The sequence below is a fragment of the Cyprinodon tularosa genome, unplaced genomic scaffold (genome assembly GCF_016077235.1).
Source record: "Cyprinodon tularosa strain WSP-4 unplaced genomic scaffold, ASM1607723v1 ctg741, whole genome shotgun sequence".
Taxonomy (NCBI): domain Eukaryota; kingdom Metazoa; phylum Chordata; class Actinopteri; order Cyprinodontiformes; family Cyprinodontidae; genus Cyprinodon; species Cyprinodon tularosa.
Window position 1 is genome coordinate 33388 of NW_024039498.1, and position 22925 is coordinate 56312.

Genomic DNA, 22925 nt, shown 5'->3' on the forward strand with positions numbered 1-22925 from the left:
TAGCATCAATTAGCGTTGTCTTTACTCAGCAGTAAACACACAATATGATTAGCATCATCAAAAGACACATTGCTTGTTCTCTCCCTAATCATGCCAGACCTGCAAACCCTTTTCCATGTCCATTTGGAAAGCTTGAGGCCCCGTCCACACGAAGCCGAAGCCTGGCCTAAACGCACACATTTTTAACCAAACCAGCCTCTCATCCACACGAAGCCTGCGTTTCGGGGGTCTGTAAACGATCTTTTATTTATTCAGCCTTCAGAGTGGGAAGATTTTGAAACGCCGTTTTCGCGTTTCCATCTTTAAGCTCTAACCGCATTTTTTTTTTTTTACACACATGCGTCATAGCGTCGCCTCTAAACACGCATGCGCGACACAGTATCACAACAACAATGGCGCCGTACTGTGTTGAATGGTTGCTGCTCATGCTACTCACCCTGCTGTCAGGCTTACAACAGAATCTTCTTCTTCTGGAATATCTCCAGGAAGAACAGAGCAATATCGACGACATCGACGGCACCTGACTTTGACTGAACCGTGAAAATGGACCCGCAGGGCAACCATGTATAAATATTAGTGCGCATGCCCAACATTTCGTCGCCTATTTTTGCTTTGGCATGACAGCACCACTAACAGGCCTTGCATACATTTTGCAGCGTTTTCATGCATTCGTGTGGACGATCACATTTATTTTACGTCTCCGTCTTTACGACAAACGTTCTGGAAAATATTAGCGTTTCGTGTTCGTTTTGACTTCGTGTGGACGGGGCCTGAGTTTCATCCAGTTTTGCAGCTCTGCAGTCAGGGGTTCCTTTGTCTCAGTCTCACAGCAGGGGTCCTCTAAGTCTCACCCCCAAGGATATGGTTCTCATCCAGTTTGGCTCTGTAAGTTCTGAAACTCAAGAGAAATGTGTTGCAAAAGTTCTGTTTGCAGCAGTTAGGTTCTGAAGAGTTCTGACTCATCCTTGATGGTTCTGGGGATCTGGTTTCTCCTGGGGCCCGCATCTCCACTGTGGGCCACAGTGGGCCCCAGCTTTGAGCGCAGGAGCAGAAGGGACCAGGAGAGAGGTGCTGCAGCAGAAGAGCAAAAGAGCGAGGCAAAACCTCTTTTGCTCTTTTGAATCCTGTGTGCTCTGTGGTTTTCTCTGCCCTCACAGGGAGGGGGGTAGGTTTTCACACCTCTGGTGGCTCCCATGTGACTTGCTTTGGCTGAAAAAGGGGGGCTGCAGAAGTCCCCCAGCTGTTATTCACCAAAGCTGCGTTTTCTTCTCTGGTCATCCTATCAGGATGAAATATGGACACTGCTTCCCAATGTCCAAAAAGTAATATCATGGCATATGGCATAACAGGAAGGAGGCAAACACTTTTTCACACAACTGTATACTGGTATTATATCCTTGTATATTTCCTGATAAATGTCAGTCATTGAAACATGTGATTTGGTAGATTAAGGCACTTGATTTTAATTCTGAGCCAGAATGTAAGAAGCTAAGGTACGTTTGCTATTTTTAATGAACTGAATTTGTTCTTTGTTTTTTGTTTATATAGTTCAGAAACACTGCTCTGTATTAAGCATATTTCTCCTTAGAGCCAGTAACTAACTATTAGCTATTTTTAAAAATATTAAGCACCTGGAAATTGTTATGTGGTTGTTGTCACTATTACATTGTGTCATGGCAGAAAAGAAGACAGTTAGATGGGTTTTGAAATTTTGTATGAAAATATATTAATATATATGGTACATAGATAATGCATAGAGTTGATGGGTGAAAGAGGGAATGAGAGCAAGTTGAGGAAAAAGTTGAGGAGGGGATAGAGGAATAGTGAGGAAGAGAGAAGAGTGGGGGAATCGAGAGAGTTCTGAACTGACCTCTTCATCTGCAGTCCAGGGGGCTGCAGGTAGCACAGTACCTCTCTTCCTCCACCCCCCACTCAACTATGTTTTTTCTGTACCATATGAAAATATATAATTTTTTATAATTTAACGGCTTACAAAATTCCCAAACCTGCCTGGCTGATTAATTGTCCTGTTATTTGCCATGACAATTACATTGAGGGATACCTATGCTTACAAATTTATCCCATATGTTAGAGTTCAGACATACTAAATGTCCAATAGTTTTTTAGCATTTTTAATAGCTGATTGATGTTTTATTTGACACACTTTTTCAGAGTCTTAAGTAAAAACATGAATGCCAAAAATATGAATAAAACATTTTATTCACAGAAAAGAAAATGTTATGATTGAAAAGATAATTTTGGGTAAATCATTAAATGCATAATTCAACCCTTACTGCCTTTGTCTTTTGATTCAACATTTACTGGTAAATGTGAATGATTTCAACAATGTTAGGTTAAACTTAATTTACATCAAACAAATTCAACTTCATTTACATCAAACAAATTCATTCGTTAAAGGCAATACTTTTGTAAAGTTAAACTGTATTTGAACTGTACGGCCGAGCCAGCAAACCGCTGTAATCCAAACTCTCGCTGAAGAAGTAGCTCCTGTATCTCCTTTCTCAGCTCTTCAACTTCTGTGGACACATCTTCAGCAGCTGATGCGGACATGTCCATTGCAGCTGGTTCAGGGACTGAACAATAGTCATGGTCATCTGTGACATCGAGGTGCTCTTCATCCTTCTCGGGAGGAGCTGCCTCAGGCAGCTCCACTCTCTCCCACACACTGCGCCGTGCTGGTTCAACACAATAGCCATTCCACTCAAAAAGTGCCGGTACAGCACCTTTAACGAGCCGTCTTCACCCGTCAAGTGTTGCTGGTCCGATGAGCTGATCGTTGGTAAAGTGTCTGCTACAGACCTTTGAGTGAGAGGTGATGTTGAAATTATCCCGGCGAATGCTAACTAGCCACTGTTTTCTCTGTTGGGGCTGTGTCGGAAAGCCATGAAAACTTAACACGCCGTTAAATTTAGACGATGCTGTGCAGAGAGGAACACAGCAGTGCTCTGAATACTTTTTTTCTTGTTTTTGAAAATGACAAGTTTTTAACACTTTCCTTTTCATAATGACACCAAACAATATTGCCAAATCTGCAAGCTAGCGCAATGTAAATACGCGGACCGGAAACGACCGAGCAGTAATGCCTTGAATCGGAAGTACGTCACTAAGCCTAGTGCATGTAGCGCATTGTACACTTTTCCTGTTTTAAATACAGCCCATCAATGAACTGTTTGGCCACATGTGATATTTTTATATAAGATTTTAGAACAATTAATAATTATGCTTTTATATGTCTACAAATAAACGTACAAATATTTTGCCACTATTTAAGTCTTTACACTTTATTTTACACTTGGTCACAATTGGCATTGCTGGTAGGACCAGAGACTTTGGTGGCCTATAGTTGTTTGATAAAAGGGAAAAAACAGTGGTTGGTATCTACAATCAAGATCTACGGAGGCTAATCTTCAGGACACTTAGTGCTGATCGGAGTCTAAAGTAATGGAGGACATTCAAGCCATTTTGGATCAGGTACGACAGCTTCAGGCTGAAAATTAACAGTTAAGGTCACAGGTGGCTAATCAAAGTACTGTGCCACAAACAGCAGAGTCCAATGACTCAAATGCTTCGACATCAGCAAATGCCAATGTACCTCCTGCATCTTTGTCTGTACCAGCTCAGTTCTTGTACATACCAAGAGAACGTAAATGCCCCAGATTTTCTGGTAAATTGTCTGTTGATTTAATAACTGTTGAAAAATGGATTGAAGAGGCCCGCAGGTGCTTAATGGTCAGGTGCATGTCACAAGCAGAACAGCTTCTCTTCCTATATGATCACTTAGAGGGGAGTGCTGAGGCAGAGATTGATTTTCATAGTACATCTCAAAAGGATACACCAGAAAAAAATATTTAGCATCCTTAGTGAGAACTATAGCTGCTCCCAGTCCTATGTTTCAGCACAGCTTCAATTTTTTCAGCGTAATCAGAAAGAGGGGGAATCTCTTAGAGATTATTCTCATTCGTTAAAGGCACTCATGGATGTGGTTATTCTTAAAACACCAGGGGGTATTCCTAATTCTGACCAAATCTTACGTGACCAATTTATAGAACAAGTACATGATGATATGTTAAGAAGGGAACTCAAACGTAACATTAGCCAAGATCCAGCTATGTCCTTTTCTGTACTGCGTACTGTTGCTATTAAATGGGCAGAGGAGAGCAGAAATGTGAATAAACATAGGGCACGAGCATTTTTCTGTGATATGTACTCTGACCTGGGGAATATAGTGGCAGAGACTAATGTGATGTCAGTACAACCTTCCACTGGATTCAAAGAACTTAAGGACTGTCTTTTGAAACAACAAGAACAGCTGGATGTTATAATGAAGCATATAGGCCTCTCTACTCCATCCACAATTCCCCAAGCCCCACACAGAGGGCAAAAAGAGACTAAACCATATCACTTTGAACCCAGTGGTAAACCAATCTGTTTGCGCTGTAATAAGGCTGGACACATGGCACGGTTTTGTAGGTCTCAAACACAATCTACCAACTCTAACAGAAATTCAGGACCTCAAGCTACAGTGCAAAGTAATGATGCAGGAGAAACCCAGTCTTGGCGACAGGAAAACTAGCGCCCTCTGGTGTGGAGTGCCAAACACCAGGAGGGGAGAGCTCAGGCTCAAGTAACCAAGAGGTTAAAGCACCTGAACTGATGAGTGATTGTCCTGTAGTGGAGGTTAATCTGGGTGGTTTAAATGTACCATGTCTACTTGACACAGGGTCAATGGTCTCCACTATTACAGAAGACTTCTTTATTGAACATTTTTAGTCAAAGGGTGAGGACAAGTTGCGTCAGTGCAATTGGTTACAGTTAAAAGCTGCAAATGGGTTAGGTATCCCCTACATTGGTTACCTTGAGGTAGATGTAAATGTCCTGAGTAAGCATCTCCCCAGAATGGGAGTCTTGGTTGTGAAAAGCCCCCAAGACCCCCACCTTAAACAGAAAAAAAGGTCTATCCCTGGTTTGCTTGGCATGAACATGATTCGTTCTTGTTACCATGAGCTGTTTATTCAGCTTGGTCCAAAACTTTTTGACTTTCCCCCACTAAAATCAGCTGGTTCTGGTTGGAAACAGGCTATGAAAGTGTGTCACTCCATTGAGTCACTTAATGACCAGGGGTACTTGGGCATAGCTAGGGTTAAAGGCCGCCCAGTGTGGATTCCAGCTGGGTCACTAAAATTCATCTCTGTTGTCTGTCCAAGATTTGCTACAACAACACCACCCTCAGTTCTATTGGAGCCCCTTGATGATAGCCGCCTTCCTGCTGGTGTGCTAATTTTTAAGGCCCTACTAACAGCAAAAAGGGGAATAGTAGAGATACCCATTGTAAATGTGGGCTCACAAAATGCCTGGCTTAAACCTCACACCCCACTAGGTTTGCTGCATGTTGTCCAGACTAAGTCTTATTCATGTTCAGTGACTTTGGAAGAAGTGGAGAAGGGCCAGGTAGCTGTATTACAATCCACTTGGGCAACAGACAGCTCCAGCTCTGATGTTGATAGTGCGTCGTGGCCTCTGCTATCATCTGACGAGGAAAGACAAGGGAAAGCACTGTTGGCTAAATATGCCGCTGTTTTTAGCCAGGGGGAAGGGGATTTGGGTTGTACCAAATTAGTGCAGCATGAAGTACCTCTGCTAGATGACGTTCCTGTTCGCCAGCGCTATAGGAGGCTTCCCCCTTCTCAATATGAACAGGTTAAAGCGCACATACCTTTGAACAGTGGCATTATTCAACCAAGCTGTAGCCCTTATGCACCCCCCATAGTAATTGTGCAGAAAAAGGATGGGAGCATTAGGCTGTGTGTGGACTATAGGCTCCTAAATGTCAAAACTAGGAAGGATGCGTATCCACTCCCAAGAATTGAAGAGTCATTAGATGCCTTGGGAGGGGCAAGATGGTTTTCCACACTTGACTTGGCAAGTGGTTATAACCAAGTGCCCATTGCTGAAAAGGACAAAGCAAAAACGGCTTTTTGCACTTCATTTGGACTTTTTGAGTTCATTCGAATGCCCTTTGTTTTGTGCAATGCACCTAGCACATTCCAGCGTTTAATGGAGCGCATTTTTGGTGACCACTCCTTTCAATCACTCCTTCTGTATTTAGATGATATCATTGTTTTTTCATCCAACTTTGAAGATCACATGCAGAGGTTAGAGGTGGTTTTGGCTTGTTTGCAAGACCATAATTTGAAGTTAAAATTAAAAAAATGCCAGTTTTTTCAACATGAAGTTAAATATCTAGGACATATTGTATCATCTGATGGGGTGGCCACAGACCCAGAAAAAATCAGTGTGGTCGCACAATGGAAACGACTACCAACTGTAACTGAACTTCAATCGTTCCTTGGGTTTGCTTCTTATTATCGTCGCTTTGTTGAAGGTTTTTCAAAGTTTGCAGCCCTTTTACAGTGTCTTGTGGCAGAAGTGCTTGGAGGCAAACATAAATCCAAGGGCCATGGGAAATCCTCTATTATTGAAAAATGGAGTGAGAATTGTTCCAGTCCTTAAATGAACGCTTAGTCTGTGCCCCAGTCCTAGGCTATGCTGACTTTGCTAAACCTTTTGTCCTAGAAATTGATGCTAGCCATGCAGGACTAGGTGCTGTTCTATCACAAGATCAAAATGGCCGGCGAATACCCATTGCATTTGCCAGCAGGGGCCTAAGACAAACAGAACGAAACATGTCAAATTATAGCTCTAGAAAACTTGAACTTTTAGCCCTTAAATGGGCAGAGACTGACAAATTCAGGGAATATTTGTTGGGAAATAAGTTTGTAGTTTTTAATGGCAATATTCCCCTGAGCTATCTAAACACTGCTAAATTGGGGGCTGTAGAACAGCGCTGGGTTTCTGAATTGGCTGCTTTTGATTTTGATATAAAATATCACCCTGGTACAGCAAATAGGAATGCAGATGCGTTATCCCGCCAGCATCCATGCAACATTACTACTTTTACAATGCCTGGCTTACCAGTCCCTGACATGATTCGTAATCAGAAATATGAGCCACGTGTTTCTTCCCCTGCCATGTCATCAGCAAGCCAAGCATTTCCAATTCGCGAGAAGGCAGACTTGAAAGCATTGCAAGAAGCGGACAAAGTAATTGGGGCCCTCAGATTTTACTGGCAACGAGCAAAGCCTCCAACTAAACACGAGTTAATGAGAGAGCCTAAACCAGTCAGAAAACTCGCACAGCAGTGGCACAGGTTTCATATGACAGAGGGGGTGTTATACCGTCGTTGTAGACCACCAAAAACAGGCAGTGACTCCTTTCAGTTGCTTCTCCCTGAATGTCTTAAAGCTGAGGTGCTCAAACAGCTCCATGATGATCATGGACATCAGGGTGTTGAACGGTGTTTCTGGCCCAATATGTGGAAGGATGTGGAGGAGTATTGCCATAACTGCCTGTTAGCTAAGGCAAACCACCCTAAAGTAAGAACATTCCCTGCCAATATAGTTGCATCTAAACCACTGGAAATGATAGCTGTTGATTTTACAATCTTGAAAAAAGCTACTGATGGGAGGGAGAATGTCCTAGCTATCACTGATGTTTTCTCCAAATTTGTTCAGGCCTTTCCAACTCCAGATCAGAAAGCAAGTACCACTGCAAAAAGTCTAACAGAAAATTGGTTTTATACATATGGAGTTCCAAAACGCCTACATAGTGATCAAGGCAGAAATTTTGAGGGGGAGCTTCTAAAACAACCTAGTAAAATATATGGGGTCGAAAAGAGCCGTACAACGCCATACCACCCAGAAGGAAATGGCCAGTGCGAGAGATTCAACCGTACTTTGCATGACCTACTTCGCACCCTTCCACCTGAAAAAAAGAGAAAGTGGCCACAGCACCTACCTCAACTTCTCTTTGCATACAATACCACCGAACACTCATCTACCTGCTATTCCCCACACGAATTGATGTTTGGACAAAAGCCATATTTACCTGTTGATTTTTTGCTGGGTACCACAGTGCATGAAACGTCAGGCTGCATGAATGATTGGATTGCTAAACATCATACACGCTTAACAGCAGCATATGCACATGCGAAAGACCAATTAAAATTGGCAGCAGATCGTAGAAACGAACAAATGGCACCAAATGTGAAAGAGATTTTGTCCCCAGGAACACTTGTCTTGAAAAGAAGCCATCCACCTGGACGAAATAAAATTCAGGATTTCTGGGATAAAACTATTTTTTAGGTTGTGCACTGTCTGAACGACAAAGGAAAAGTGTATAAGATTAGACCATTGAATCAGCCTGGTTCGGAGAAGAATGTTAATCGAGCTGAACTCAAACCCTGCCCTCACTCTTGTCTAGCGCTGCCTGAGTCTCAATCACCCAAGCAACTCGCTCCAGCATGTGACTCAGAGGGCACCTCTATGTTCCATCACCATCTGGTACGCTGGTGCCACCGCCAAGGACAAGAGCAGACTGCAGCGTGTCATCCGGTCTGCAGAGAAGGTGATTGGCTGCAACCTCCCATCTCTCCAGGAGCTGCACGCCTCCAGGACTCTGAGGCGTGCAGGGAAGATTGTGGCTGATCCCTCGCACCCCAGTCACAGACTATTTCAGTCACTACCCTCTGGCAGGAGGCTGCGGTCCATCAGGACCAGAACCTCCCGTCGCAAAAACAGTTTTTTCCCATCTGCTATCGGCCTTATCAACAAGGCCAAGACCCGCCCGTGACACTGAACAATGTTTCTCTCCCCCATTCAGGATTTCTGCATTACATTAACGCACAGTCTACTGTTTGTATATAGCATCTGTGTATATATATATATATATATATATATATATATATATATATATATATATATATATATATATATATATATATATATATATATATATATATATATATATATATATATATATATATATATATATTTTTTATATATATTCTATCTTATTTTGCTATTTTGTTTTGTTTTTTTGTCTGCACCAACAACACCAAGTCAAATTCCTTGTAAGTGCAAACCTACTTGGCAATAAACTTGATTCTGATTCTGATTCTGATGTTGGAAGAGGAAAGTGAGATGGGGAGTTTAATTCTAGTGAATATGCCATTGGTGACACCGCAGTTACCATCTGAACCGAACACACCACCCCAAGTTCCTGAGCTCCAGGTAACTGTTCCTGTACACTCTTCCCCATCCTCTAGCCCCCCCAGCCAAGTGAGGCGTTCCAATAGAGCTACCGCTGGACATCACTCCAACCCTTTCAACTTGCCACGCTCAACACATAGACTTAATGCTAATGACACTGTTATTTCCCAGGTCTCTAGTCAAACTGCTTTTGCGTCCTTTAGACCATGGCTTTAGTAATAAGAGTCTAATGTGTCACCGGGACGGTGACCTTTTAAAGTGGGGGCAAATGTGATAGGGTGAACCAGGAAGTAGGAAGTTGGGGGGTGGAGCTTAGTCTTTAAAAGCCAGAGGGAGGCCTTTCACTCAGTTACTCCACATGGGTGTAGAGGGCAACTGGCAGCCATTACACTTGAGCTTTTAAGTCAAATCCGGGTTTGGTGCACAGACAAGAAGGTAAATAGATTATATGTTTGTCACAAAAGCAATGCAGCCAATAATGATTACATCCTCTTAGGTCCAAGAAATAGTACCAGTCAGCAGTCCTGGGAAAGATCTTGCTGAAAGAACCTATCACCTGCTGGCCTCCAGAACTAGGAGAGTTCGTTTGTTGGATTTTAATAAAGGTAACTTTTAAATAGTTACTAATTTTTATAATAAAATGATTGTCATGCTGATGTAAAATATTGGTATCTTTTAGTGATGATTTGGATGCTGCTGAGCCACCATCCACTGTTTTTTCCCTTGGTTAAAGTTTAGGCTGTACATTAGTTGTTTGGGCTTGCATAGACGTTTGGACTGTCTCAAATTGGTTTGACTTAGGGGCACCTTTGCATGTTTTGTTTGGTTTTTCGTTTTGGGCTTTATTGGCCATGCCATATTGATTTTATTGGTGTTTTCCAACTGTGTATTTATTATTGATATTTGTACGACCCCAATTCAGCCAATTGTACACTTTTCCTGTTTTAAATACAGCCCATCAATGAACTGTTTGGCCACATATGATATTTTTATATAAGATTTTAGAACAATTAATAATGATGCTTTTATATGTCTACAAATAAACGTACAAATATTTTGCCACTATTTAAGTCTTTACACTTTATTTTACACTTGGTCACACGTAAATTCACTGTTGTATGTGGTATTTTATACACTCACCGGTCCCTTTATTAGGTACACCTTTCCAACTGCTCGTTAACACTTAATTTCTACGCAGCCAATCACATGGTGGCAACTCAGTGCATTTAGGCATGTAGACATGGTCAAGACAATCTCCTGCAGTTCAAACCGAGCATCAGTATGGGGAAGAAAGGTGATTTGAGTGAATTTGAACGTGGCATGATTGTTGTTGCCGGAAGGGCTGGTCTGAGTATTTCAGAAACTGCTGATCTACTGGGATTTTCACGCACAACCATCTCTAGGGTTTACAGAGAATGGTCTGAAAAAACATCCAGTGAGCGGCAGTTCTGTGGGCGGAAATGCCTTGTTGATGCCAGAGGTCAGAGGAGAATGGCCAGACTGGTTCGAGCTGATAGAAGGGCAACAGCGACTCAAATAACCACCCGTTACAACCAAGGTAGGCAGAAGAGCATCTCTGAACGCACAGTACGTCGAACTTTGAGGCAGATGGGCTACAGCAGCAGAAGACCACACCGGGTGCCACTCCTTTCAGCTAAGAACAGGAAACTGAGGCTACAATTTGCACAAGCTCATCGAAATTGGACAACAGAAGATTGGAAAAATGTTGCTTGGTCTGATGAGTCTCGATTTCTCCTGCGACATTCGGATGGTAGGGTCAGAATTTGGCGTCTACAACCAGTGTTGGGCACGTTACTTTGAAAAAGTAATTAGTTATAGTTACTAGTTACTTCTCCCAAAAAGTAACTGAGTTACTAACTGAGTTACTCCACAATAAAAGTAACTAGTTACTAGTAAAAGTAACTATTGCTCACCACCCAGCCCCCACCTTCTCGCCGTGTGTTTCCAAAGCCAGCTGAATAGAGTGGATGACAAAGACAAGAACCTGCAGAGAGTTTAGCATTTATTGCAACTCAACGTAAATGACATCAGGGGGGAACGCCATGTGAAGTTTTTTAACAGGGCATTCAGATCTGGTGAAATTAATAACTGGGGATGTCTAATTCTGAAATCCTGTGTGTTTGGGTTGTTATAGATACTATATCTATCTATCTATCTATGTATCTATCTATCTATCTATCTATCTATCTATCTATCTATCTATCTATCTATCTATCTATCTATCTATCTATCTATCTATCTATCTATCTATCTATCTATATGTATACTCTGCGTGTGACATAAAATATGGATCTCCATCCCTGCCACAAAGGCCATCAAATAATGTTTAAAATAAAACATACAGTAGATTGAAAAGGCAGAGCATCCATCCATCCATCCATCCATATTTCTCCCTTTCATTTGATCGTTCACGCTCTCCATAGTTCTCCTGTGGCGCGAGCACAGGGCGACTGTTGCGCGCCTTTAGCGAGTATGCGCGTTTCCTGTCGCTTGCGCGGTGACTCGTGCCGCCTGCGCTGTGCGGAGATGCAGAGGAAACCGTTATGTGATGGGGAAACGCAGCTCGACGTAACACCGGTATTTCCATCAGGAAAATGCTGTTTTGCTGCTGGATCCTCCTCACTCTCCATCTCTCTGTGGTGCTGTACGTTAACACCCACCAGCAGAAACACCCTCCTACCCAACTGACAGACGGAATCTCACTTCAGCCATTCTCATCCTCCCCTCTCTCATGACAAGGCGCGCACCTCTGGATGACCTAAAAAATAATCTTTAATATCTCTTAAATAAAAGTAGCACAAACAATATTTTTTTTCTGCACAAATCTGCTCTAACGTTGCACTAACCATTCAGTCTATTTGCAGTTTTTTGACGTGGGTGGGGTGTCAGCTTCACGCAGCTGCGCACGAGTCCTATCATGAAAAAAGGTTCATTGTGCGACCTGAGTAACGCGCAGTAACGGGGTGTCTGCAATGGTAACTGCGTTATAGTTACAGTCAAAGTATTTAGTTAGATTACTCGTTACTAAAACAAGGTAACGGCGTTAGTAACGCCGTTACTTTTAACGCCGTTAGTCCCATCACTGTCTACAACATGAAAGCATGGATCCACCCTGCCTTCTATCAATGGTTCAGGCTGGTGGTGGTGGTGTCATGGTGTGGGGAATATTTTCTTGGCACTCTGTGGGCCCCTTGGTATCAATTGAGCATCGTTGCAATGCCACAGTCTACCTGAGTATTGTTGCTGACCATGTCCATCCCTTTATGACCACAATGTACCCAACTTCTGATGGCTACTTTCAGCAGGATAATGCGCCATGTCATAAAGCTGGAATCATCTCAGACTGGTTTCTTGAACATGACAATGAGTGCACTGTACTCAAATGGCCTCCACAGTCACCAGATCTCAATCCAATAGAGCATCTTTGGGATGTGGTGGAACGGGAGATTCGCATCATGGATGTGCAGCCAACAAATCTGCGGCAACTGTGTGATGCCATCATGTCAATATGGACCAAACTCCCTGAGGAATGCTTCCAGCACCTTGTTGAATCTATGCCACGAAGAATTGAGGCAGTTCTGAAGGCAAAAGGGGGTCCAACCCGTTACTAGCCTAGGGTACCTAATAAAGTGGCTGGTGAGTGTATATGTGTTCTATATTTACAGTAACTGTCTGCTTTTTTTAATTAATTATTTCAAGTCATCCTCTTTCATTTTTAACATGCAGAATGAAAAAGCTATGTCATATTCTGAAAACGACTTGACAGATACTTCTAGTACTCAAGGTGAAAACCATTCTGACGATGAAGACATGATGGAGGTGAATAATGCTGGAAGAAAAGACATTAAAGCAGTATGTAGAAAGTAGTTCTAAAACACAGTGTTAGTAGTAGTAAGTCATTACAAAAAAATTAAACCCTTTGGAAAGAATACATAATAATGATAAAGATAACCACTGTCACCGAAAGTTTACAAACTATCTTATCTTAAATCAATCGGTTTATCGCTGTGCAGATTAGGTGCTAAAAGACCCATTGCGTCTTAACTCTGCCTCTTCTCTCTATCAGTCTAACACTAATCTAAAACAGGGACATAATGCAATCAAAATCCCTTCCAAACACATAATCTCATCATATTCATCATATTATGATAATTATTATTGTTGTTACCTCACCTGATTTAAAACTAAAAAGGACAATCACCACAATCTAATACATTAACATTAGCCAGGTGTTTTTCTCTTCTTCCATCATTCTCAGGTCATGCAAATCTTGTCTCATTCAGTTTTCCTTTAACTGCCTCCTATTTCTTATAATGAGGAACTTTCATTTATCCCAACTGAGTGGTAGAAAAGTAGATCTAAGCCTGGAAGTTAATGCTCATAAATCACAACCATAAAACAGCAAAACAACTTAGAACTCTACTGACAATAACTAACTAACCAAAAAAAACAAACTAAAGGTCACCAATAAGTTCTGAAAACATCTTTAGTTGATCCATGGAGAACCACCGAACCAGATTAGCGCCTTGCAAGGAGTTTTTCAATCATTCTGTGTAATTTTATCTGTGCCCATTTACTCAATCCAGCTACACCAAATGGTCTGTCTTACTTTTTCATGATTAACTTGGTTAATGTTACATTTCCGGTCCTCATCTATAGTAAAACAAGTAAAACACATCAAAAGCCCTTTTTTTTTATTAACCTGGGCACGAACCAAACATTTATCACAATGATCAGCCAATTCAAATCAAATGATCAGCCAATTCAAATCAAATTAAATGATTAACAGCTGAGACCAGTTCTAATAACTAACTTTCTCATCTTTTTTAGAGTGGCTGTGCTCCGCTCCTCAACTATACATTAACAGCTGCCAATCAGCCAGCTAATCTGATTAACCAGTACTTATGTGTATATATATATATATATATATATATATATATATATATATATATATATATATATATATATATATATATATATATATATATATATATATATATATATATTTATATACACACATAGAATTATACATATTTTTTTTTTTTTGCTTTAATCCCTGATAATGCAATATATTATATTAATTGAAGCATGATGCTGCGACCCGCTTACTTACAAGTGTCCCTTTTTTTCCCCTCCAGATGTAATGGTGGGCACTGTGGCCCAATATCTGCTATTTATTTTTCTTTTAGTACATAACATTTCTCCAAAAGTAAAGGTCTATGTCCTGCATTAACTTAACTGTGTCAGATAATTCGTCAGAAGACATGGCGCGATAATTTGGGCTTTTCCATGTAGTTTAAAGAGATTGTAATAAATCTTTATGTAAACCTTTGATTTCAAACTCATTAATAAATAGATGAATATATAAAAAAAATCTAGCACTTCAAACCTAAGGGCAATTGTAAAAACCCTTGTTTTTATCTCAATGCCTACCTTATACAGCAGATCGCTTTCCAGCTGTTCTTGTGAGCTTGCTGATTTGCCACTTTATCATGATCAAACTATATTTTTGGTTAATTAGCAGACTTGCTTTCTAAGCTATGCATCAATTGTTTCTAATTTTGTCATGGGTAAACACTTTATGCTACTTGGAGGTTACTGCTGAAGTTTCCTGCTGTTCATTTTTATTCCTACATACATATTTTCTCTTTTCCTTCTATTTTAGGGCTCTGAAGACCAAGCAGATGGTGAAAACCCCCTATATCCTGGTGCATCTATTTCTAAGGTAGAAAGTCTACTATTGCTCATGTCTTCTGTGCTCCGACACAACTTAACAGGCAAGCTGTTACTCACTAACTGGAAATATTTAACCTAATGTTTCAAGGTCTGATTCCATCCTCACACTACCTTTTCCATATAGAATTTAGAGGTTCATCACAATCTGAAGTTCACTTTTACTGTGAAAAATGCCGTGCATACCTTGACAATAGTGCACACTGTTACTCTCATTGTGTCCTTTGCAACACAGCTTTTGATGCCAACAGAAGTTTAAAAGGTGACTTCTACTTTCTGCTAATTCCTCTTCATGCACACATTATGCAGCCTCTGCAAGAACATGATTTCAGCCTTACAGGAAAAACTAGATCCTTTAGTGTTTTAACTGATATAGAGTCTGGTGAACATTATCAGAAATTGTTGGCCAATGGAGGTCTTGGAATAGAATGATTTGATTCTAATTTGGAATTGAAATCGTGTACCAGTGTTCAGAAGCTCAAAATGCAGCATTTGGCCAATTCAGTCCCAGATAATTGAACTGGGACCTGACGTAAGAAAAAGGCACATTTTGATGTCAGCATTATGGTTCGGGCCAGTTAAACCATCAATGATGACCTTGCTGACGCCATTTTTTGAAGAAGCTGCAAAATTAGAGACTGCTGGTATTGCCTGGCATGACAGAAAGGGACACAGTCATGTTTCCAAAGTGTTTGTGCTGATTCGTTCCTCTGATTCTGTGGCTCATCCATTTTTTTCTCAACACTAAACAGTCAACAGCTTTTACGGATGTGATTTTTGCTTTCACAGAGGAGGTAAAACGTATCCATACAAACATCCTGAACCCCCACTTAGAAATGAGAGGGATCATTTCAGTCATGCAATGTCCGGTACAACTGATGAGCACGTGTATGGTGTCAAGGGCAGTGACGTGCGGTCAGGGGAGGCAGGTGAGGCAGTGCCTCACCAGCCATCATGGAAAGAAAGAAAATATATAATCATAAAGTAATTTAAATTGTTATATTCATCCGGTGGTTTGTACTAAAAAATATTCATTTTTCATGTAGCTTCACCAATTTCGATTTTTATTTGTTCAAAATCGCTGAATTTTCTTATTTTCCCATTCAAATGCTTGGAAGCGATGCCGGTGAGGCAGCAGCGAGCTCTGCCTCACCTTGGATTGCGCAACCCCTGGCTCTGCGCTGGCTGCAAAGCGGAGAGAGCATGTTGCTGTACGGCGTCAATAAAATGGTTTAAACAAATGTAATATGTGAACTTATTTCTAATAATTTGGCTTATGTATATAATGTACAGAGCTTTTTGTCACCAACTGTGTTTGTGTAACGTGTTTCGTGTAATGAGCGATTATAAACGGCAGAGAACAAGTTCGAGGTGAGGCAGGCAGTTCTCTTGCCTCATGGCAGGGGGTGCTCAAGAGACTGAAAACATAAGGCAGGAACAGGACGGATCAAGGAAGGCTTTCTTCCCTGGCAGTGATCTCCATTGAGACAGAGAGACTTTTAAAACTGAAGGAAGATAAGGAGGACTTCTATTCATTTATAAGTAAAGGTAAGACAGTAATAACATTTATTTTGTTTTGTTTTTTAAGGAAATGTGTGTTTTGTGAGCTACAGTTTGTATGTGTAAGGATGCAGAAGTGAAACATAACCTGTAAACTGCTGTCAATCTATGCATCTATTTGCAAATCTGATTCTGATGACGTCAGTGCCTCACCAGCTATGAACCTCACCGCACGTCACTGGTCAAGGGGCTATCTCCTTTAATGAAACTTCAAAATTTCCAAATGATAAATGGCTTGATTCCTGACTACCAGCACAGTGTGTGCCTTGGAATCACTCGGCAGCTTTCGACACTTTGGTTTGATTCATCAAACAAAGATTCACCCTGGTTCATAGGTAAGGAGATTGATGAAGTTGACAGGCGACTTGCAAAAATAAAACCACCTGTTGAAATTATGAGGACACCAAGGTCACTATCTGAACGGAAGCTCTGGAAAGCTTCAGAGTGGCATGCACTCCTCCTTTTCTATTCTCTACCGATATTGAAAGGCATAATCCCTGGAAGATTTTGGAACCACCTGTTCCTACTTGTGTTTGGCATATATACTGTACATTATTGCAGGATACCGTGAAGACTGTGTGGTTGTGTTCCAAAGACTGTATGGGGAAAAAAACATGACTTTAATATCCACTTGCTAACACACACTGCTCAAAGTGTCAAACAATGGGGGCCATTGTAGGCTACATCAACGTTTTAATTTGAATCAAATATGGGCACTCTGCTGAAGTATTTTAATGGAACACAGTATGTCCCCTCACAAATAGTCAGAACATTTCTGTTGTGGAGAGAATTACCAGAAAGGGCCAAGAACACTATCCTTCCGGAAAATTAAAAGGTTCAATCTTTTTTTTGAGGAACTTTACCTTCATAAAAGAAAAACTGAAAGCTGTAAAGTTATAACTGAAAGTGTCAGGGGTTTTGGTAATCCAACATTGCAAAAATGTATTAAAACATCATATAGGCTAGCAATTGCAAAGCTGTGTGGATATCTTAGCAACTGCTTCTGGTCTTACAGCCGTTTTTTTGGTTAATGGAGTTCCATATCATAGTCAAAAGTACGGCAGATTGAAAAAGAGATACAACATTGTGCTGATGAAGGTTCTCAGTCATCCAGGTCATAGTCATTTGGTTTTTCTCTCTTAACATAGATGGCTTCCTTCACGCCCCTCTCAAACCACCTATTTTCTTTATCCAGAATATGGACATTCTGGTCCTCAAAGGAATGTCCTTTGTCCATAAGGTGTAGGTGTACTGCGGAGTCTCGTCCCGAGGCGGCCCCTCTTCTGTGTTGGGCCATGCGTCTGTGGAGAGGTTGTTTTGTTTCGCCAATATAAAGATCAGAGCATTCCTCGCTGCACTGAACAGCATATACCACTCCGCTCATATTCGGTCTGGGGGTTTTATCTTTAGGATGCACTAGCCTCTGTTTAAGGGTTTGGTTTGGCTTGAAATGTACTGGGATCTTGTGTTTGGAGAAAATCCTCTTGAGCTTTTCAGACACTCCAGCAACATAAGGGATTGTGATGTTTTTGCGTTTAATTTTCCCATCGCTGTCTTCTGTTGCGTGTCTTTTGGATTTCCTTGCTGATTTGATAAAAGCCCAGTTTGGATATCCACAGTTTCGGAGAGCATCTTTGATGTGTTTCTGTTCCTTTTGCTTCCCATCTGTTTTAGTAGGGACATGTTCTGCCCGGTGTTGTAAGGTTCTGATGACTGAGAGTTTGTGTTCCAGTGGGTGGTTTGAGTCAAAAAGAAGATGAGAGGGGCGTGAAGGAAGCCATCTATGTTAAGAGAGAAAAAACAACTTTAAACAGAGGTGGTGGACTCAGATTCCAGCTTCCAAAAACATACAATTCAATCATAGACATGATCCCTTCCAGATATCACCAAAACCCCCACCCCATCACAGAGGAACGAGGGACCTACCCGCCCCAGCCGGTGATCAATACCTCCTTAACGACCAACCCTTAACAATCATAGACAGGTTTCAGGTATTACAGGAGACAATCCCCCCCTTAATGGCAATCCCCCCTTTAACGACCGACCCCTAGAATCATAGACAGGTTCAGATATTACAGGCTAACGATGGAACTAACGACCCATTCATCGGTTACCATTGCATGTTTCCAAGCGATACAAGGCGTTGTCTATATAAGACTCAAACTCACTGCGGATCCAGACATTTGAATTGAGAAAGCTTCCTGGAGAGGTGGCGAAACGTCTTCAAATCTTGAAAACCAAGTCCAGTGGATATTTTTTTGAATTTTTACGGGAGATACAACATTGCTGTATGCTTAAAAGATGGAACACTTTGTCTAATTAATGACTTGGTTATTTTTAAACAAACATGTTCATATCAAATTTCTACTTTTTGTTCTTGTGCCAAACTATGTTGTGTTTTAGTTGAAGTACTTGCTAAATTAGAGAGACCTGTATGTAAAGATTCACAGATCAATATACAAAGTACTTTCTTATTTGAGGTTAAAAAAATGAAACTGGTAATGCTGTTTGGCCTGACATGATTCTAACCAAATGTGTTCTTGTTGAAAGAGATAATGCTGTGTACATAACACCATTGCCAAATGTTTGTGAAAGAAATAAAACCTGACACATAAAGTCAATCAAATGTTTCCCTGTTTCTGTGTATGTTTTAAGTTAAATCGATTAAATACAAATCAATTTACCATAAACTTTAATTACTGTTGGGATCCTCAGGCTTGCCCACCAGAGGGCGCCGAGGATCCTCTTCTGCTCTCTTTGTTTTTCCCTTAGGTTTGGAGTTACTGTGGGGATCTGGAGATTACCCTCTGTCTCCAGCAGGATGCGCTGTGGGTCTTCTGGAGCTGGAACCTTCCTGCACACCTGTTCCTAATCCTCTCATTAGAAGACCTCTCCTTTATAAGCTCCTGCCTGACCTTGATCCCACGCCGCAGTGTTGATCTTAGTTGGTTAGCTTCCTGAACCTTCTGCTATAGAGTCTTGGTTGTTCCTAGGTCGAGACCAGATTCTAATATCTTCTTTATCTCTGCCTCACTGGAATCCTGTCCCTCGTGGAAGCTCTGGATGAGCTTAACCTCCTGTATCTTCGTGAAAGCTCTGGATGAGCTTACCCTCCTGTCTCCTTGTGAAGCTCCCTCATTGGAACCCTGTCTCTGGTCTGCAGCTCTGGGAGAGCTGCGTCATAGGAAACCAGTCTCAAGCCAGAAGCTCTTGGAAAGCCCAACCTGCAATCTGCCCTGGTGAGAAAACCCGCAGATCCCTAAGTGGAAGAAACCTGAGGACTTCTTTGAGGAGTTCCCCAGAGGTTACCATGTGGATTATCCCCTGTTGTTCTCTGCGTTGAGCTGGAAGCTCAGATCCAAGCCGTCCTAGCTAGCTTACAGCTAGAGGCTAAGCACCTCATTATCTCAGTAATCCAGCCATCCCCCGTTCCCTGCACAGACCCCAGTGAACCAACCTCCTGCCTGAACTGTTCCGGTTTCATATTCATGTGCTCCTTTAATAAACTCTTTGGACTTTTACCTGTCTCTCCGTGTGTGTTCTGCATCTTGGGCTTTACTCAGAGAAAACCCATCATGACAATTACTTTGCTTTTAAACACCAGCACTATATGATCCTGAATATGAAAGTTTAAAACAGGGTTGATACCTGAGCGCAAAGTGTAGTAAAAAATGCAAATGTACGCATAAGTCAATTACTTCATCTTTCATTCTATAATGGATCAGGACATGTAGTATCAGTGGTTTGTGGAGAACAAAAAACACATACCATAGTACAAGTACAAAACTCAGTATTAAAGTATAGGCATAGTATTGATTTATTTACTCTTAGACTTCTTTTAATACTTCTCAGTGTAAGTCAAGTACACTTGACTATACTTTTTTTAAATATATGAAATATAATTTAGAATAAGTAAACTTTAAGTGCACTGCCTGATATTAAGTATGAAATTAATGCACTTTTAGTATACGATGCTTGAATAAACTACTTTTTGCTAAGGGCAGGTAGAGAAGCCAAATTGAACTCCTCTCAGTCTGAAAAGCGCAGTTTGGCTATACATAGTTCCTAAACTTCTGATTTGAAGCTTGGAACCAAAAATATCTGCACAAATCTACTTTATATTCTTAGTTTTCAGGTTAAAATGATTGCCAGAAAAGATCATGGCTGTGTCATTAACGGTTTGTCTGTTTCAGGTAGAGAAGCCAAATTGAACATCTCTCAATCTGAAAAGCGCAGTTTGGCTATAGTTTCTCATTTTCTCATTTGAAGCTTGTAACCAAAAATATCTGTCTGGAAATGCTTTTTCATTTTCAAATTTTACATTTCAAATTGAATTTTGGTATGTATTTGCTGGGGTACATTTTGAAAAATAAATCTCAGATGTCTCCCATCCATCCATCCATCCATTATCTGACGCTTGTCCCAAGTGGGGTCGCGAGGGGTACTGGTGCCTATCTCCAGCAGTCAATGGGCGAGAGGTTGGGTACACCCTGGACAGGTCGCCAGTCCGTCGCAGGGCAACAGAGAGACAAACAGGACAAACAGCCATTCACACACACATTCACACCTAAGGAGAATTTAGACAAGTCACCTCAGATGTCTTTTTCATTTTAATTAAGTAAAAGGATGAACAGTTTTGAAGAAGAAAATTAAAATGCAAATAGGATGATTGATTACAAATTTTATTTATGAGTCAAGTAATGCAGCCACATTCTTAAAATGAATAAGTTTTTCTGGAAATGGTTTTTCATTTTTAAATTATACATTTCAAATTGGATTTTGGTATGTATTTGCTGGGGTACATTTTGAAAAATAAATCTCAAATGTCTTTTTTATTTCAATTAAGTAAAAGGATAAGCAGTCTTGAAGAAGAAAATTAAAATGCAAATAGGTTGATTGATTACTAATTTCATTTATGAGTCAAATAATGTAGCCACATTATTTAAAATGAAAAAGGATTTCTGGAAATGCTTTTTCATTTTCAAATTTTACATTTCAAATTGAATTTTGGTATGTATTTGCTGGGGTAAATTTTGGAAAATAAATCTCAGATGTCTTTTTCATTTTAATTAGGTAAAAGGATGAGCCGTCTTGAAGAAGAAAATTAAAATGCAAATAGGATGATTGATTACTAATTTTATTTATGAGTCAAGTAATGCAGCCACATTCTTAAAATGAAAAAGCATTTCTGGAAATGGTTTTTCATTTTCAAATTTTACATTTCAAATTGAATTTTGCTATTTGCTGGGGTACATTTTGAAAAATAAATCTCAAATGTCTTTTTCATTTTAATTAAGTAATATGATGAGCAGTGTTAAAGAAGAAAATGAAAATGCAAACAGGATTATTGATTACTGATTTTAGTCATGAGTCAAACAATGCAGCCACATTCTTAAAATGAAAAGGCATTTCTGAAAATGCTTTTTCATTTGAAATGTGGTAACAATTTACTTCCATACGCATATTAGCAAACACCAGGAAATTTTGATATTAATACAAGATTTTCTTTTAGATATGTTTTTGAAACTTTTGGGGCAATATGGTCTCATAAAGAGTAAATTTACATTTATTCCCAAACACGTTTTTTTTTTTTTGTATTTCTATATGCGACCTGTATCTGATCTTTTCATGACAGCCTTAACAAAACCGATTTTTTTTCACCATGCGACCCAGGCCACTTGGCTTAGTGGTCCTGATTCTAATAAGAATCAGATTTTTTTTAAATGTAACCTATGTCTGAGCGGCCGGATCGCATTCATCCGACCTGAACTTAATACTCAACATTAATATTGACTGTGACTAACTAGATGTGCTCTTTTCGTCCTCTAACGTTGGGGCTGGCTCGGAGCTCGTCTGCCTGGCTGAGTGTTGGAGCTGGTTGACAAATTGTTTGTATCTGCTTCTTTCTGTATCTCTGCTTCTGTCTCCACCTGGTTCTGCTGAAGGTTTCTGCTCTTCAAAGGGAGTTTTTCCTCTCCACTGTCGCTACAAGCATGCTTGGTGTGAGGGATTGCCTTCGAGTCAATGAGTCGTAGCAAACAACTGGTTTTCCTTGGATAGAAAACTTTGAATCAATTTCACTATATATCTGGTTTAATTGTAAAGTGCCTTGAAATAACGTGTTGTGAATATAGGGTGACCAAACGTCCGTATTTCCCAGGACATGTCCGTATTTCACGTCCTGTCCTGGGCTTCCCGGTTTTTTTTAGAAAGCGAGGAAATGTCCTGATTTTTTAAATTACCTTAATTGGACCATTAAATTTACAGGCACTAGGACACTGCGCACAACGCTGCGTGTGACGTAATCCCTGAGCCGCGTAAGTGCAGGCAGCCCTATTCTTAATCAGAATATAGATTGCGTGGCTGTCAGTATCCCAACAACATGCAAAAGCGCAAATGTATGTTTACCAACGATTTACAAAAGAGTTTCCCCGCTTTCAGACCGGGTCGAGACAAATGGGAGGCCTTGTGCACATATGTCTC